The sequence below is a fragment of the Ursus americanus genome, chromosome 7 (assembly GCF_024610735.1).
Source record: "Ursus americanus isolate L20-20 chromosome 7, mUrsAme1.1.p, whole genome shotgun sequence".
Classification (NCBI taxonomy): Eukaryota; Metazoa; Chordata; class Mammalia; order Carnivora; family Ursidae; genus Ursus; species Ursus americanus.
This window is the reverse complement of record NC_142133.1, coordinates 10,349,473-10,368,240: the sequence shown is the minus strand read 5'-3', so window position 1 is coordinate 10,368,240 and position 18,768 is coordinate 10,349,473. Positions and strand designations below refer to the sequence as shown.

Genomic DNA, 18,768 nt, shown 5'->3' with positions numbered 1-18,768 from the left:
TTTACAATCTAAAAAGAAATAAGTACCAATTAAGGAAATACTAACTAGCTCTACAAACGAACTTAAAGGAAAGATTTTAGGAAGGAAGAGTAGGGAGAAAAAAAACTCTGGACACAAAGAAAACTACGTGACCCACATCTATGATGCTGGCAAAGAGCAGTAACAGACCAAGCTGGCATGCAGCAAAGCTACCTGACAACCTAAACTGTAAGGTCAATAAAAGAGAGACCCAGGTGACAGGAAGCAAGTAATAAGTAGGCTTATCAGACTTCTGTTCATATGCACACAGCATCAAAGATTATTCATACTTCACTGAGTTCAGCTAGACACACACTCCTCTTTCTCATACTCAAAACATTACAGAATGAAAATATGAACATACTATACATATATATATAAACATTAATCTTACATATGATAGAGTCAATAAATTCTTGTTAAATAAAGAAAATGTACTTATACAGAAGACATAAAGCAATAGGAATGTCTCAGTACAGTGTACCCCAGTATATCTATATTTGAAACTGTACCTTGTATATTTAATCTTACCTACTTTATTTCTCTTATTTTATTATTTTTTAAGATCCTATTTTTAAGCAATCTCTATATCCAATGTGGGGCTCAAACGCAGAACCCCAAGATCAAGAGCTGCATGCTCTACTGACTGAGCCAGCAGGTGCCCCTATTCCTCTTATTTTAAAACATCTTTCCAAAGATTCACAAGTTCTGTGCTGTTTAATAGAAATGATACACTCTCTCCCCAAAATGGCACAGAGACAAGATTAGTCAATGATACACACTTCTGATGCTAACCAGAACCACACAACAGGTAGGATTAAGCGTAAGTCATTTACGGGGTTCTAAAGCCTACAGTGCTTCCTTTGCAGTGTGAAATCAGGAAACCGCTATGTAAAAAGCTATTCTTGTAAAGCAGTATGCCATGAAGCCAGGGCTTATGTTGCTGCTAACCAGTAAGGAGCTTCAAAAAACAGGCACCTACGACTCTCAAGCCATATTCGGGCCAAGAGTTCTCCACTCTAGATGACTGATTTGCTTCTTCAAATAGGACTTATCCTAGAATGGAGGAGAGCAGTATGTCGGGATACCACAACTTGACACAAATAACACTCAAAAATAACACACACACACTCATCTTCTCTGTTCCAAGCAACCTTCTGAATTACAACATGTCCTCTTGACTAAAAGAGAATGCTCTTTACCAATGAGCCATTCAATTATCAAATATTTAAATAAAAATTGTCTTCTAGATGAAACTCTTGCAGACTGGGTTCCCTATCTAGCCCCACAGTCCTCAATGACCTTTAGGAAAGTGATAAATGTTTCTGAAACTATAATACAAAACTAAAATAACCTATGGACTTCTTATCCAGCATCAACATAGAAGTCAACTGCTAAGGTTTTTAAAAACTAGTTAAAAAATGGATGAAGAATGATTCATGTATGCAAAAGTACCCTTATCCCTAGCATTTAGGTTATGCCTTCAATAAACATTAGCTGCTATTATACTAATCTACCCTGCCAAGTCACAGAGTGAAAATCAAATGAGACGTGTGTGGAAACCCTTTGAAGATTATAAAGTACACAACATCATTATTTTAAATGCGCTATCCATGGTGTACAACATAATGGAAAGAGCAATAGATTTACTGACACAAGATCTGGGCTTTAATCCCAGTTCTACCACTGCCTAGCTATATGACTTGGGAGGAGTCCAAGAGCACTGAGCCTCACATCTCTTCACCTATAAAACAAAGTTTGACTGACTAGTGCTGAGGAAAATCCCCATGGAACCATGAACTGGTTATATGGGATGAATGTGGCAAGGAGGAAACAGAATTTGGGGTAAAACAGCAAGCAGGTAAGATTCCGCTCTCTAAACCCACTTCAATTTTAACCGCTCTGCTTTGTTAAGTTTTAAATTATCTAAGGTCTGAATAAGAAAAAGCTCAAACTGGGGCGGCTGGGTGGCACAGCGGCTAAGCGTCTGCCTTCGGCTCAGGGCGTGATCCCGGCGTTATGGGATCGAGTCCCACATCAGGCTCATCCGCTGTGAGCCTGCTTCTTCCTCTCCCACTCCCCCTGCTTGTGTTCCCTCTCTCGCTGGCTGTCTCTATCTCTGTCAAATAAATAAATAAAATCTTTAAAAAAAAAAAAGAAAAGAAAAAGCTCAAACTGAAAAAGACGGAAACCCAAAATGAATGAACTAAAAACGAAGTCTAAAGACTTCTGGCTGTGTTCTGTGTTCCCGTACGTGACGACAAAAGGAGCTGAAAACGTTCCACCTCTTGAAAGAGTCATAAGCTAAAACTCACCTAACAGCCCTCAAGCAATGAAATTATAAAAGACCAACAAAATGAGAGGCTGTCAGTGCAGTCATGCCCAGCCCCCAGTGTCAACACAGAGCAACAGCTAGCCAGGTGAGGCGCAAATGGGACAGCAGCTGTATTTATAATGAGCCCAGGGCCCCCCAATGCCTTGCAATGCTAAAGATCTCCTGACTCTTCCATTCTCTTAACAGGGATATTCAAAACCCTATGAAGAGTCTTATGAAGGATCTGCTTATTAGAAAAAATACATCAAGAGGCGCCTGCGTGGCGCAGTCGTTAAGCGTCTGCCTTCAGCTCAGGGCGTGATCCCGGCGGTCTGGGATCGAGCCCCACATCGGGCTTCTCGGCTGGGAGCCTGCTTCTTCCTCTCCCACTCCCCCTGCTTGTGTTCCCTGTCTTGCTGGCTGTCTCTCTCTATCAAATAAATAAATAAAATCTTTAAAAAAAAAAAAAGATAGAAAAAATACATCAAAATTACTTATTCATACTTTTCTCCTAACTTTATTTCATCTTTTGCTGGAGCAGAGTTATCAGTTTCCTCTGGACTTCCAATGTGCATTTAAAGAAGCTATTCAAATCCCACTAAAAAACCAAACCAAACCAAACCCACAAAACTTCGTTCTGTCTTCTTTACTATGATTACTGGTGGATTTTAGTATCTACCCAAGAGCAATCACTTTCATGCAAAAGTGGTATTCCATCTATTTCCTGAAGAATTATTAACATAGAGTTCACACACCAGAAAAGTCCCACTACATATCCAGAAACTGCCCAAATACGTATTCATTAGTGTTAATCTGTTAGTTACAGGTCTGTAACTCTATAATATATTGGCTAGCGGCACCTAGATGGCTTGGTCAGTTAAGCATCTGCCTTCGGCTCAGGTCTGGATCTCAGGGTCCTGGGATTGATCTCGGGGCAGCAGCTGCTTCTCCCTCTCCCTTTGCCTCTCCCCCTTCACTTGTGCTCTCTCAATCTCAAATAAATAAAATCTTCAAAAAAACAAATTTTATAGTCAAAACGGTAACGTTTACATGTGATTTGCCCCACAATTCAAAATTTTTAAATGAAATTTTTTAAAATAAGCAAAGGAAAAAAAAAAGGACTTCTGACACTGGAAACACTCCATAGGCAGCTGGGCTCACAGAGGCAAGCCACAGGGAAGAGGGTAACTGTGGTGTTCATCTGGAGTACAACACTGGGCAAGAGGCTACTTCTCCAAGAAATCTATGTAGCAGTATCTAGGATTTTTTCTTGGAGGAGAAAGCAGTGGGAAGCCATCTGAAGAACCAAGTACTGCCCTTACAAGTGACTACGTAAATGAAGTGCTAGCACAGTTACTAATACGACTTGCAACGCCTGCTCCCACATGCTCTTATGTGTCCTTAAATGGTAAAGCCTGTATTACCAGATAAACAGCTTTTTATGTAATATTTAAATAGAAAGATACAGCTGTTTTGAGGTTTTGGTTTGATTCAACCACAGAGACCATCGTTGTCTACAGTTCTCAGACTGCTGAAATTGTAAGGGCACAGATTCTTGAATTTCATAATCCAGGGAAGCAGAATTTTCTTCTAGACGTATCCCACACACTAGTCAGGTTTTGATTTCGAAAAGACTCTCCTCAATCTATTAAAAACAAAAGTCAGACACCTAGGTGATGGACATTAGGCCCTTGTAACTATTTCCAAGAAGCACAACCAGTGACTCTAGACTTTACCATATACTCGCTTTTAGGGATTCAAAATCAAACTGACAGTTTACATCCTAAGGATAATACTGTGTGTATTTAAAACACCTTTGAAAAATGTATAAAAATAAAATGTCAAGATATTTCAACAGGTATTATTCCTAACCTAATAGGACCCTTTCAGAAAACTTTTTAACCTGGCTCCTTCACCTTCAGTATACTGAGACATTTTCCTACGACCAACTGTTTTTGGCTGCAATGAAATAATTCCCCAACTATAGGAGATAACCTTCTTGACCGACACCAGATAAACACAGAAATCAAAGAACTTTAAACCACCCAAAAAAAAAAGTGGCTACAACACACACAGCACCGTCTAAATAACAGATGATAGACTTGGGTACATAAACCTTTTCTAGAAGTGAGTCTGATCTTTCCATCTTTTCTTGAGAAATTTCCTATTATCCACCCTATTCGTGACTTGCGTATATACACTGCTTTGTCATGTTGCTGGTATTTGGTCTTGCTAGGCATCCCTTTTTAAAAAAGTTTTCCTTGATCTATTTATAAAAAAACTACACGTTTACTGAAGAAAAGAGAAATAGAGGAAACAGAAAATGGGAGAAAATTACCATATTCTCACCATCTTTTAAAAATTTCACCTCTTGGGGCACCTGAGTGCCTTAGTTGGTTAAGTATCTGCCTTCAGCTCAGGTCATGATCTCAGGGTCCCGAAACGGCAGGGAGTCTTGCTTCTCCTTCTGCCTCCCCCACTTGTGCTCGCTTGCTCTCTTTGAATAAATAAAATCTTAAAAAAAATTTCACCTCTTGACTGTTACTTTGTATTTCCTTCCTTTCAGCATTAAATTTTTAACATTTAAATTTAAATTCCTTAAATTTAAACACACCACTAGTAATATTTTACATTTCCAGTACTTAGATTTTTTCAAAGAGATCTTTACATTTACTATTTATGTTCACAACAATCTGTGGAGTAGGTAGTCCAAATACCTACCTACAGTTATTTTGCACAGTTTCCTCCTAGGGTAGAAAGACTAAAGGCTTTCAATAAGGCTGCATTGCTGGTTGGTGGTGCAAAATCATACTTAACTTGTATAAAAATATTTACAATCTTCAGTGGGAAAACTAACAATGCTATCAATATAATAAACATCTGAAAAGCAAGAATATTTATTTTGAATTGAACCAGCCTAATGCAATTCAACAAAAGAGATGCTTCGAATCCAGCCCCTGTCTGGGTCAGATACAGTAGCTCCCAGATATGTATGGTATATATGCATGGACGAAGGAAGAAAATAGGTCCTACAAATAAAGTTCTATCCCGACTCTAACTGTAAGTAGTCCATACTCATAAGAAGTAGAGATTCAGAAACAGTATCAACTTTGTTAACTGGTTCTCTGACCTTAAGCAAGTCACAAGCAGATTCCAGTTCTTTCGTTTGTGGATAGAGTTGAACCTGACAGAAGTCTAGTCTCTTGCAGTTTTTAAAATGTGCATGACTCTACGCATCTATTCACTTAAGGGGAAAAAAAAAAAAAAAAGCTTTTAGAATGAAAGCATATATATTATGCAACTCTGTCTATACTTCCAGAAAACGAGATGTGCCTATCCACAGAAGTGGCTATCTGGTGAAGAATTAACCTTACTCAAAAAGGTCTAACCTTTGCCCTTGGTTCCTGGGAGGTAACCTCTAAGCCCCTGGAATGTCCTGCTTGATAAATGTCTTTGTTTACCCAGGGACTATGAGCCACTCCAAATTGTCTAACAATGTGATTTATGGTAGAAGCTCCGGGTCATGCATCATTGACCTCCTGAGAGACTAGAGACTGAAGGTCAGCCATGTGCGCAGCCAAGCATATCTGTATGACCAAACTCCAATAAAAACTCTGGACATTAAGGCTTGGGTAAGCCTCCCTGGTTGGCAATACTTTGTGTGTATTGTCACTCGTTGCCAGAAATTAGTGCTGTCCTAGACTCCAGTGAGAGAGGACAACTCCAAGTTCCACCTGTGTGCCCCATGTGCCTTTCTCCTTGGTTGGTTTTAATCTATACCTTTCACTGAATAAATCATAACCATGAGTACAACAGTCTGCAAGAGTTCTGAGTCCTTCTCATGAATTGCTGAACCTAAGGATAGTCTGGGGAATCCCCAAACTTGCACTTGGTATCAGAAATGAGAGTGGTCTTGAACTCCCGAACTCTGGAGTGGCAGAATGACAACTGTCCTCCACTATTCATTCTTCCTTTCTTTTTTTTAGTAATAGAACACTTCTCCCACCCCCAAATGGGAAGCAGAGTTACCAACTAGAGACTACATTTCCTAGGCTCCTTTAAAATCAGGCATGGCCATGTGACTAAGTTCTGGCCAATGAGATATGAGCAGAATAATACGTATAAAAAAATAATCTGTGCCATCTTCTTAAAGGAAAGTATTTATTCCCTTTTCTGGTATGCAGCTATGAGGTAACTTTGCTTCAACCTGAAAAAGAGAACAATACCACAGGGGATGGCTAAGCAAACAGAAGGAACCCGAGACCATGAATAACTTAAACAAAACAACACAACCCCTGCAGTTCCTCACCCACTGTGGACTGCCCATCTACTATTACAGGAGAGAGAAAAACTTCAATATTGTTTGCATCGCTGTGTTCCTAAGTTTCTGTTACAGCAGCTTAGCCTGTATCCTAATGAATACAAGTACATTTCAGCATTTTAATATGATGATTTAGAGTCAGTATTTACATAAACTACATACAGATAAAGAGAAAAACAAGATGTAGAAGAAAAATATTTGGATATATTAAAACTGAAAATGCACAACAAATATTTGTAATATCCCAGTTTGAGACTGATCTTATTAAAAGGAAAGTATCTATCCCAAACAATTCAACATAACAAAGAACTTTCTCTCTTATCCTCTTTGTTATAACAACAAAAATACAAAAAGATGATTGATTTCGCAAAATCAGTCATTTGAGTACAAGCTGAAGGAGGCGTTCTAAAAGAATTACTAATAATTTTCTTCCCTGTAATTACAGATTTCCATAGAAGGGAAAGGAAAGAAATGAAGACTGCGATTTTAATAAAGTACGAAGAACCGCCTTCTCTGACTCTCCAAGGTGTAACGAAATTAAATGGTTTCTAAACACCTTCCCTCAATTTTCCTGACTTTATGAAAACTCCAAACCATGTGGCCCAATTGCTTATTAAACATCTCCACTAGGATGTCCCACATGCATCTCAAAGTCAGCATGTCCAAAAGCAGGGCTCAAGGTACAAAGTAAAACAAAAGAATGTTCTTCTGCAGATGACGTGGTTAAAAAACTGAGTCTAGAAGAAGGCATAAAAAGCCAGAGATCTTCGCTAAGAAAAAGTGGTATATTCTCACAGGGAAGCCAAATAATTATCCATAGGAAAGTTCAAGGTTGCAGTAAATCAAGGATTTCAAAGGCCACAGTAGAAGTTTAGTAACAAGGACAGAATATACCTGGAGAATAAAGGAGGTAATATAAAAGAAGAGGGGATTATATCTTCAGTAGTCCTCATACTTGAGCAGGCACCAGAGTATTCTGGAGGCCCAGTTAACAAAGACTGCTGAGTCCCAACTCCAAAGTTTCTCATTTAGCGGGTCTGGAGTGGGGCCGGGAATCTCCATTTCTAAGAAGTTCCCAGGTAATGCTCACGTGGGAGAGCCACTGATTTTTGCCTGCAGTGTATCTAGAGTGGTAACTGCAAACAGAGACAAGTACAGGAGAAGTTCAGACGAGACCGAATATACCAAGGAGAAAGAAAGCTGCTATAATGTACAGTAAACAGAACAACAGGAGTAAATGCAACTCACCAGATCAAGGTTTTGATTACATTAGGTAACAAGCTCTCTCTCATCCTGTGCCTTGCACTCCCTCTCCCAAAATTCCAGGTCTGATCTAACAGCTTACTCCTTATTCACAGATTTACTGTAACTTACAGTTTTCAAGGTGAGTAAAGTAAGTATAAACCACAATCCAACGCCATCTACTAGAGAACAAAGATCTGTGTGAAACTACAAGACAGGAATCTACACCAGCGGCACTGACGACAAGGAATCAATGCACAGAAGGCAACAACGAATCTCAAGTTGGGGAAGAGATTCAAGAAGGCTTCAGTGAAGAGGTAGATATGCACTGAGAACAATGAGTAGGATTTTAATGGGCAGAAGGGGGGGGGGATTTCAGGAAGAAGAAAATTCCTGAGCAAAAACACAAAAGAAAAAAGATAATTAAGGCAACATGCTGGGCTGACACATGGAAAGAGGTAGTGATAACCTGTAAGGTGGTTGAGGAAATATAACAGAAGGTTCTGAATATCACACTAAGGAGTTTGAACCGTACTTTGTAAAAGTTGGGAAAGGGAGAGTCAATTTGCACGTGTGAATGCCGGAGGATGGGGACGGCTGCACACAGCCAGGGAGAGGTTCCACGTCCTGCGCCTCACCTACAAACCCGTCCGTAAACCCATTCTCAGCAGATCCTCGTCCCGTGTCTTCTACCTGTAAATGCATTAGACCTCCAAACCCAGAAAATAAGCTGGCATACGTAATGACTTACAACTAAAAACTAATTCCTCTGAATAACTGCAATTCAAAAATATGGTCAACCTCACTCTTTTCTAGATCTGCTATCAGTTCCATCTGTTAAAAATCTCTTTTCTCACAAATCCTTATATTAAATGTAGCTGCAAGTGGAAATAAAGGGAGTAGAATGTTTAAGAGATCACCCTTGCTTTAACTTTCTGGCCTCTTTTCCCTTTGCTTCACACCTAGAACTCCTTATCATATATTAAAAACACCAAAAGGGCGCCTAACGTCAGTTAGGCGTCTGCCTTTGGCTCAGGTCATGATCCCAGAGTCCCAGGATTGAGTCCCGCTATCAGGCTCCCTGCTCAGCAAGGAGTCTGCTTCTTCGACTCTCACCCTTCTCATGCTTTCTCTCTCAAATAAACAAAATCTCAAAAAAAAAAAAAAAAAAAAATCCACCAACAAAACCCACCAATCCTGAAAATAATATGACATTCCAAATAGAAGATGCTGCATTCCTCAAAAAACACTAGGAATCTTACTCAATGAAAGTTTACTTAGGTAATAGACTCTATTTCTGAGAAACATTCAGTGAGTTCCAAGAGAATGTAATATAACCTTCAGATGAAACAATCAGAAATAAGATTTTCTACTGGGCATAAACGACATGAGAAGAACATTATCAACCTTCAACACTGTAAACCTCAACAGCTAGTAACTCAAGAGCTGAAATTCAAAATGGCAATTAAGTTACTAGAAACACTTTACAACTACCAACCAATGGATACATTATCAACACCTCCACCTCACTAACAAAAATCTCACCTCAGATTTAAATTTCCTCTCACTTAACACTAACAACAACCCTAGTCTAAAACTACAAATTCAAATACGCCAAAAACAAAACTTTGACAGCCAAAATTATTGAGCTTTTAAAATACTAAAAAGTATGTAGCTTATAAACTTACGTACAACACAATTTATGTAAGTATATGACTCAAATGAATATCCACCCAGATTTTAAACACAATTGTATTGATAAAAGAAATTGTTACAATTTTCAACAGAAAGCAATCTTTCTACATACATATATTCTAATCCAACCTGTTACAATTTTTAGTAATGGAGATCACTGGGCTACTACTTCAGAGATATCTTCTAGTTTCAACTGTCACAAATTAGGCAAATGTCTGTTCACACTTCTTCAGCTATTGTTTTTTTTTTTTAATGATTTTTTATTATATTATGTTAGTCACCATACAGTACATCCCCGGTTTCTTCAGCTATTGTTGTACAAAATTTGGCTGGCTTTTGTCCCTGATTCCTGGGATGGAGATTCTAAGTCCTTGGAATTTTACAACTGATAGGAGAATCTTTGTTATCCTTGGTGGGCTCCTAGGACATCTTTTTATATTAACATAGAACTTTCAGTGGACCCCTAGTTTTAAGATGGGGCTAGCCATACTTGAAAGGCCGGGAAAGTGAGAGGTGCCTGGGTGGCTCAGTTGGTGAAGCGTCTAACTCTTGGCTTTGGCTTAGGTCATGATATTGCAGTTGTGGTATCCAGCCTCGAATCCGGCTTTGTGCTCAATACTGAGTCTGCTTCAGACTCTTTCCCTCTCTCTCAAATAAATAAATAATATTTTAAAACATAGAAAAAAGAAAGGCCAGTAAAGTGATTAGATGGTTAGGGCTTTGAGCCACATGATATCAGCCTGACCTCCTGGAAGAGGGGGGAGTTGGAGACTGATTCACCATGTGGACAATAATTCAATTAATCATGCCTATGTAATAAAACTCCAATAAAAACTCTGCACACCAGGGGTGCCTGGGTGGCACCGCGGTTAAGCATCTGCCTTCGGCTCAGGGCGTGATCCCGGCGTTATGGGATCGAGCCCCACATCAGGCTCCTCCGCAATGAGCCTGCTTCTTCCTCTCCCACTCCCCCTGCTTGTGTTCCCTCTCTCGCTGGCTGTCTCTCTGTTGAATAAATAAATAAAATCTTTAAAAAAAAACAAAAAACAAAAAAACAAACAAACAAAAAACTCTGGACACCAAGGCTTAAGTGAGTCTCCCTGTTTGGTAATCACGTATCAATGCAGCAGAAGGATAACACATCCTGACAACATGGAAGCTTCATATTTGGGATCCTTCCAGACCTCTCTCTAGATATCTCTTCATTTGGCTTGCCCTGATTTGTATCCTTTATAATAAAACTATAATTCCAAGAACAGTGCGTGCAAGTACTTTTCCTGAGTTCTGAGTCACTCTAGCAAATTATCAAATCTGAGGGAGTAGTGGGAACTCCCAAATTTGGGAGAAGTACAGGTGGCCTGGAAACCCTGGAGACTGCAGTGGGTATCTTAAGTGAAGAGAATCTTGTGGACTGTGCCCTTAACCTGTGATGTCTGCCCTAACTTTGGGTAGTTTGTTTTTCTGCCTTTTTTTTTTTTTTTAAGATTTTATTTATTCACCAGAGAAAGACACAGAGAGAAAAAGAGAGCACAAGCAGGGGCAGAGGCAGGCAGAGGGAGAAGCAGATTCCCTGCTGAGCTGGGAGCCGGACACGGGGTTTGATCCCAGGACCTGGAGATCATGACCTGAGCCGAAGGCAGATGCTTAACCGTCTGAGCCACCCAAGCGCCCCTAACTTTGGGTAGTTGGTGCCAGAATCACACTGCAGCTATACAACAGGATATACTGTCTGACCTCTCTCTTATAGGAACTGAATGAGAAAAAGCCAACTAAAAACACTTTTAAGGCATAAACCGTTACAAAAAGTAAAGGACATTTTTGGTTATGCTCTCAAAAATATAAAAGAAGAAACTTAAAATATTTTTTTAAATTCGGGATTGTCCAATTTAATTTTCTGAAAAAATGCTTTAAGAATAGAACTTACTTTAAAATTCAGAACTTTGATGAAAACATTTAAAAGACAAAGGAATCTAAATCACAATTAAGACTAATGCCTAAGTGATAAAAATATATTAAGTTCATTCTTAGTAATCTCAAGAGTAGAAATGATGGACTTCAGCTCTTATTTTCTAACTAAATGTCCAAAAAGCTCATTTTAGCCTTGGTTACATCAGGAATGACTGAAGCCACTAAGCACCATTTTGTTTACTCAGACACTGGATTCAAGTAAGTATCATTCACATCACAACGAACTTTTTTGCCCATCCTTAACTAATCTTTAATTCAAGCATAAAGCCACAAGACCAGAATGGTCTTTAAAAAATTACTCAAACTAGGGGTGGCTCGGTGGCTTAGTCAGTTAAGCGTCTGACTCTCGGTTTCAGCCTAGATCATCATCTCAGGGTCCTTGAGATCAAGTCCTGCTTGGGCTCCACACTCAGCGGGGAGTCTGCTTAAGTTCCTCTTTCTCTGCCCCTCCCCCTGCTTGCATGCTGGCTCTCTAAAAAAAATAAATCTTTTAAAAAATTACTCAAACTAACCTGTGTGTATAGGCAGCTACCTGCCTACATGAGAAGGCATATTTTAATATGACTGGATAATACCTTCCTCACCTACTAAACACAAAGATGGTAAAGTTTTGCTCCATAATCAGCAGAAACACATCCTTAATTTTTATTATTTACTTGCTACCTGAAATCTTTAGCCTTAAGCAAATTGAAAGATACCCATGTTTTCTTAAATCTGATGCATTATTTATTACATGCAAAACTTTTTCAAACTATTTACAAGCTGACCTTCCACGACACGCATTCTTTGACTTATTTCACTCTGTAATAAGATGAGGAAAAAAGATTTTGCCTATCATCAACCTATCAAAACATTTTTCACTTATAGAACACATGGGCATTTAAGTATAATAGTTAAATCAAAGAAAACTTACCCACAAACAATGAAATGACTTGTAGTTTGAGGAACACCACACACATATAACACGATAAAACATAACAGCAAGTTTCCAAACTTGTTTTAATGTGTCTCAGAGAAAAGTGGTTATGCCCCAGGTTATGGAATAAGGTAGGAGTAGACTGAAATCCTGGCTCCTTTCTTACCTATGTGACTGGCCCCAAGCAACATTATCTGAATCTGTTTCTCTAAAACCATGCCTGCCTGAGAGCGGTTATGCATCTTAAATGAGACACTGTGCTTAGCAGAGCCTGACACGCAGTAAATGTTTAATAACAATTATTATTAAATTTTGGAACAAATGTTACACAGAGAAGCAATATTTTGATTTTTTCCTTAAGTTTAAGGCCCACAGAGGATACTCCTAGTTACAGTTGAGACTCAGAAATAAAACATGTCCCTACAAAGAGGCATTTTACTAAAGATATGTGCACTAAGTAAAAATAAGTGGTACCAAGCAAGTGCGGTTACTACAGGGAGAATCTTAGTTTCTAACAATTCAAGTTGCATTAGCTCAGAGTTCTATTATTACAACGTTACTGTTTGTCCCCATTCATTCTTTCTTCTCTGTTTCTGTAAAATACTAAAGAAATAACATAATCACATTATGGAAAGATGAGCAGAAAGGGGAAAAAAAGATATGATGTAGGGGGGCCTGGGTGGTGCAGTTAGTTGGGTATCTGACTCTTGGTTTCAGCTCAGTTCATGATCTCAGGTTGGTGATCTCAGGGTCATGAGATTGAGCCCCCTGTCGGTATCCACACTTGGTGCAGAGTCTGCTTTGGATTCTCTCTCCCCCCTCCCTCTGCCCTACCCCTCTGCCCTAAGTGCATGCTCTCTCCCTCTCTCAAACGAACAAATCTTAAAAAAAAAAAAAAAAAAAAAAAAAAGATATATAGTTGGGTCACTACATGTTCTCATTAAGAACCAAACACAATTTTGGGGGGAAAATCCATAACAAAAAATAGCAGAAACTGAACACAAAAGATGATAGAACACCTGTCCTTTTCCCAAATACTATGGGACTCATCCTTCAACTGGATCTTCAAGGATTTTCTATCTTCAGCCTCCAGCAAGGTCCTATTTCCAGCAGAACTTCAAAGGGAAATATGTAAAAGCTACTCTGGTGGGCAGCTGCTAGGAGAGAGAATCTCTCCAGCATCTTCCACAGATCTGAGAATGAAAAAGATGACTTCCACATTAAGACCAATACTAGTCGCCACTCTCAACAATGTATTTTTAGTCCATTCTAGACATCCACAAAATATATTTATTTTAAATAAGAGTTCCATAAATATGACTTTGGTAGCCAAAAATAATACCAAAATAAACACAAAATTCAATGATTATACCCTTGTCTCATGCAAAAACACAAAATTCCAAGTTAATTTCAAATACTATTTCTAGAAACTATAAAATAACTCTGTTCTAAGCACTTTACATATACTAACTCAATTATTACTCGCCACAATCCTACAAGGTACATATGGTCCCCCATCTCACAGATGAGCAAACTGAGGCATAAAAAGATATTAACTTGCCCAAGACTATAGAATCAGTAAATAGTAGGAGACAGGATTCTAACCCAGGCTCTGATTACAGAACAATGTTTAAATTAAGTATACCATTCACTCATTTACAAGTTTTGTTGACCACCTACCAGGTAAGAGTTCTGAGCACGGCGGATAGAGCTTTGAGAACAAGTCAGACAAGGCCCCTGCCCTCTAGTGGGAGAGAGGCCTTGGAGCAAACAAGCATATGGGGAAAACTGATAAGTGAACAGTGTATCTTCACCTGGCATAGTACTAAGTGTTATGAACGAGAATTAAAATGACAGCATCAAAAGTGGCAGAGGGGTGGTTTCTATTTTAGGGATCGAGGAAGGCCTCTCTGAGGTGATGACATCTGACCAGCAAACAGAAGATGTAAAGGCAAGATAACCACCAGGAGGAAGGGGTGGCCCAACTAAGAGAACAGCAAGTTTTACACCCCTAAGGTAGGAACAGTTTGGTTAGTTCAAGAAATGGCGAAAGGACCAGGGGACGGGGGCAGGGTGATGAAGAGTCACATGGTAAGAGGTCCAATTAGGATTGGCAGCTGCCAAATCATATAATACCCCAGGGGGCTGTGGTTAGGAGTTCAGACTCAATACTAAGGGTAACAGGAGGCTTTCAAAGGGTTTTGAGCACAAGAACGACAGTGTGATTAATGTCTTTAAAAAGCTTGTTCTGGGCGCGCCTGGGTGGCTCAGTCAGTTAAGCATCTGACTTCGGCTCAGGTCATGATCTCAGGATCCTGGGACGGAGCACAGTGTCAGGCTCAGCAGAGAGTCTGCTTGTCCCTCTCCTCTCTGCTCCTGCCCCCACCCATGCCTGTTGTCTCTCTCTCTCAAATAAATAAAATTAAAAAATAAAAAGATCGCTCTGATTCTTATGTGGGGATCAGTCAGGAAGAAAAGCAAGAGAAACAGGCATACCAGGGAGGGCACTGTTCCAACAGTCTAAGGAAGAAATACTGGAACTCAGACTAAGATTCATGTACTGTTTATAAGTAGATGAGACACGAAAAGAGCATGCAACCCAACTGTCTCTAAAAAAGACTTTTTAAAATATGCTTCCTCCCTTCATTTTCATCCCCCCTTCCTGACTTGACTTTAAAAAAAATAAGATTCTTTTTTAATATCCAAGTTAACGCTTCAGTTGGTGCTATATATAGCAGAAAAAAAGATGAAAACATATTTCCTTCAGGGGCATTTGGGTGGCTCAGTCAGTTAAGTGTCCAACTCTCGATTTCAGCTCAGGTCATGATCTCAGGGTTGTGAGATCAAACCCAGAGTGGAGCCTGCTTAAGATTCTCTCTCCCTCTGCTCCCCTACCCTAGCCCTGGGCGCACACTCTCTCTCTAAAAAAAAAAAAAAACCAAAAACATACTTCCTTCATTTATAAGTGTTCTGTTCTATATTCTATAATGTATAATATGCCACATACACGTGTACATTCTTGAGAAACAAAAGAAAGAGCTTCACCGCTGTTTAGCTTAGAGCTTGTTCATTAACCTGGAGATAAGGAGTACCTAGCACCTCTTCTGATCAGCTCTCTTCTCATGCTTTGTTTCCAGCATATCCTGGTTCATTCTAGATTGTGAATTGCAATAAAAAGTATACCAGAGGGAATATGTATGTATTAATTGAGCATCACTGTGTACCAGATACTCACTAGATGCCTTACATTTAAAGACTCATTTAATCCTTAACTATCCAAGGCAGGAAATAATGTCTTCATTCTACACCTGAGGAAAAAATCAGATTTAGTAACTTAAATCGTCCAAGGTCACACAGCTAATAAGACAGAATTTAGATTTACATCTAACTCTAAAGTTCTTATCTTTCCACTACAGCAACTGTCAAAGAAAGAACTATCAAATATATGTAGTCTTCCCAACATTATTCATGACTAGCTTGTTGCTGGTGAGGACAGGGTTTCTTTCTTTTATGTGGAGCTGAGTTTTGCAGTTGGAGTGGGGAAAAGGGAGTGATCCTAACTATTCAAACACATTATTTTGAAAAATTATTTTCCACTTCAAATATCAGAAACATTAATCCTACCAGAGTGATTCCTACCTTTTTAAGGGAAAAAAAACCTTAACTATGTACTGTTTACCATAAAATAGGAGTAATGTTCTATGACAAAAGATGAGTTTGGTACGGACTGATGGAGAAAAAGAGGATATGGACAAAAAGATAATCATCACGACACACGTAGAATCTAAGTGGCAAATAAACAGCCTTAAGAACTGAATGGAGATCCTTCTAAACCTGAGTAAAATTCATTGAAGAGGGACTTTAGGGGAACCTCCAAGAATCCAGCATAGGAAACACTGGGAGGCAACCACTTGCTAGCAGCACTTGCACTGGCTAAGACAAAGCTATGCGGGAAAGCAGAGATGGGAAGTTTGGGAAGCAGGTCGACCGTTCCCCCAAAGGCTGGATTACTGTGTACTCCACAGCAAGAACCGACGTAATGGTGCAACAAATCCTAACGAACAAACAGCTAACTCTTGAAGATTAACGCGGAGAGGCCAGACAGCCCAGACAGACTCATAGAATGAAGAACCGGTACATTAAAGTCCTTAAAAGTTAGTTACAGGTACTTTTATGAGATGTACTATTCTAACATTATGTTCACCTAAATGATACCATTTCCGCTTTATACATGATCTGCAAAGGCGTGAAGACAGAAATAGTAAACTTACACCATCTGCAATTATTTTGTTTTAAACAAGGGGGACTCAATTAAGAGTGATATATTAAGGTACGTTATTTCCTCACAGACTGGGTTTAGGTAGTAAGAGCACTGAAATACACAAGGAAAAGCCCCTTTCGGTCTACACAGGGGCTCAGTCATTTTAATAGGGAGTGGAAGTGTGAAAAGGGCACTTGTAAGGACAGTTGGGGAAAGGTGCCCTGCATATTAAGGAAACAGGTAACAAGGAAAACTAAGTGACTAAAAATTGCCTTCAGCTAGTCGGACACGGATTTCGGGAACCAGCGCGGGGGAGGGGCGTCGGAGGCAGGGGTCACGGTGTGGGGGGAGGGATGGCGTGGCGGGAGGCCGGGCGGAGACCACCAGCGCCCGGCCCCCGCCGACATCCTGCGCTGCTTGATGAACCTACGACCGAACGCGCGCATGAATGAATGGCGCGGGGCTGAATGGCCGGCCCGGGCGCCGACGCAGGAGGAAGGAGTTTGCGGCGCGGTGTAAGCGGGGCCGGGGGTGGCGTCCGCCGGCGGGACCCGTGGAGCACCGAGGGAAGGGCCGCCGTGCGAGTCTATCGCGCCGGGCTGCCGTGGACGGGCGGCGGGGTCGGCGGCGCCCGGCCGGCCGCGCCATGGCGGAGGGGGAAGGGGAGGTCACGCGTTACATAACCCGGCAGCTGGCGCGCTCGGGGACGCCGCGGGCCGCCCAGGCCGCGAGAGGACGGCCTGCCGTGTCCGGACCGGCGCTCCCTCCCCAGCCCCGCCTCAGGCCGTCCGCGCTCCGGCCGCCGCCGGGCGGGTCTGCGGCGCCTCCGGGCGACGCGTGTCCGGTCCCACCCCTCCCCCACGCCCGCCGCCGGCCCGGGGGTCGCTCACCTTCCGCGTTGCCCCGGACCACCATGCCCCGGCACGGCCGCCTGCTCGGCCTTGCGGGCTCAGGCGCCGCTACGGCCGCCGCACAGTGCCCCCGCCGGGGGCCGGGAGGAGGGTCGCGGGAAGGAGTCACACTGCCGCGCCGCGGCCCACGCTCGCCCCACGCTCACGGCGGCCGGCCCTACGCGCGCTCAGCGGCTGCTCCCGCCCCTCCCCTAGTCTGGCGGGCTCGCGCGCCGCAGCTCCGCCCCGCCCCTCCCCCTCCACCGCCCGCGCGCTCTCTGGCTCCTCCCCCTTCCCTCCCCGCTGCACTGGCCGGCCCGGCGCGCGCGGCTGGCGAGCCGCCGTCCCCGCCCCGGCTCGCACTCACCCCCGCGTGGTGCACGCGCCCGGTCCGCACCCTGCTCCGGGCGACCCCCGCACCGCCGGCGCGGCGCCTAGGAGCTCCGCGGCGGCCGGCCTGGCCCCGCCCCGCCCTTCCTGCCTGCCACCGCCCGCTGGGGGCAGCGCCTCCGCAGCACGTGACCGTCTCGCTAGCCGGGGCGGAGACGAGTGCGGCGCGGGCCCGCCTTGCGCATCGCGCAGCCTGCCCTGCAACCCCACAACCTCGCGACCTGTGCGCCTCCCGCTTGGGTCGCGGCGCGTTGGTTGCCTCTTCCGAGGGGGCGCTGCCCCCGCTTCAGAGAGTCCGCACTGCCCCCGTCCCGCGATGGACTCCCCACTCTGGGAGGAGACAAGTGCGGGGACCGACCATGTTTTAAACCCTGGTACTGTCTGAAGATAACGAGAAACACACGGGTCCCCTCTCCACAAGCGATTGATTTACAGTGACATCTAGCGGCAAAAGGGACACACATGAACTGACACTTTCCTATGTCTCGGAAAAACCGAGAATCATGGTCCACGCAGGTTAGCGAGAATGAACACTGCGCCACGGGGTGTAAGCGATTCATCGCCAGCTCCCGTAGGGTCACAAACACCATTTCTTGTCCTATGAGTTTCCGCCCGGGATGACACCTGGATATTTGTAAACCTACGGCGGGTATCCCATCCCACGTGCAGCACTGGGGTTACACGTGAAAGCAATTTTCTACTAACGTAAAAAAAAAAAAAAATCGTATATTGTGTGTACTTAAACACAATTTG

At 42.3% G+C, this 18,768-nt stretch overlaps 1 protein-coding gene across 3 annotated transcripts in view; it reads right to left on the bottom strand.

Moving 5' to 3' along the window:
* The window catches only part of REV1 (REV1 DNA directed polymerase), a 92,293-nt gene extending 74,204 nt beyond the window's left edge, over window positions 1-18,089 (bottom strand). For 2 of the 3 annotated variants that reach the window (XM_045771648.2, XM_045771650.2), the window contains exon 1: window positions 17,626-17,834. The gene's annotated coding sequence lies outside the window, so the exon portion shown is untranslated. Of the gene's footprint in view, window positions 1-17,625; window positions 17,835-17,992 lie in introns of those variants that run through there. The other variant, XM_045771649.2, reaches the window with a different exon arrangement.
* Between the last annotated feature and the right edge of the window lie 679 nt (window positions 18,090-18,768).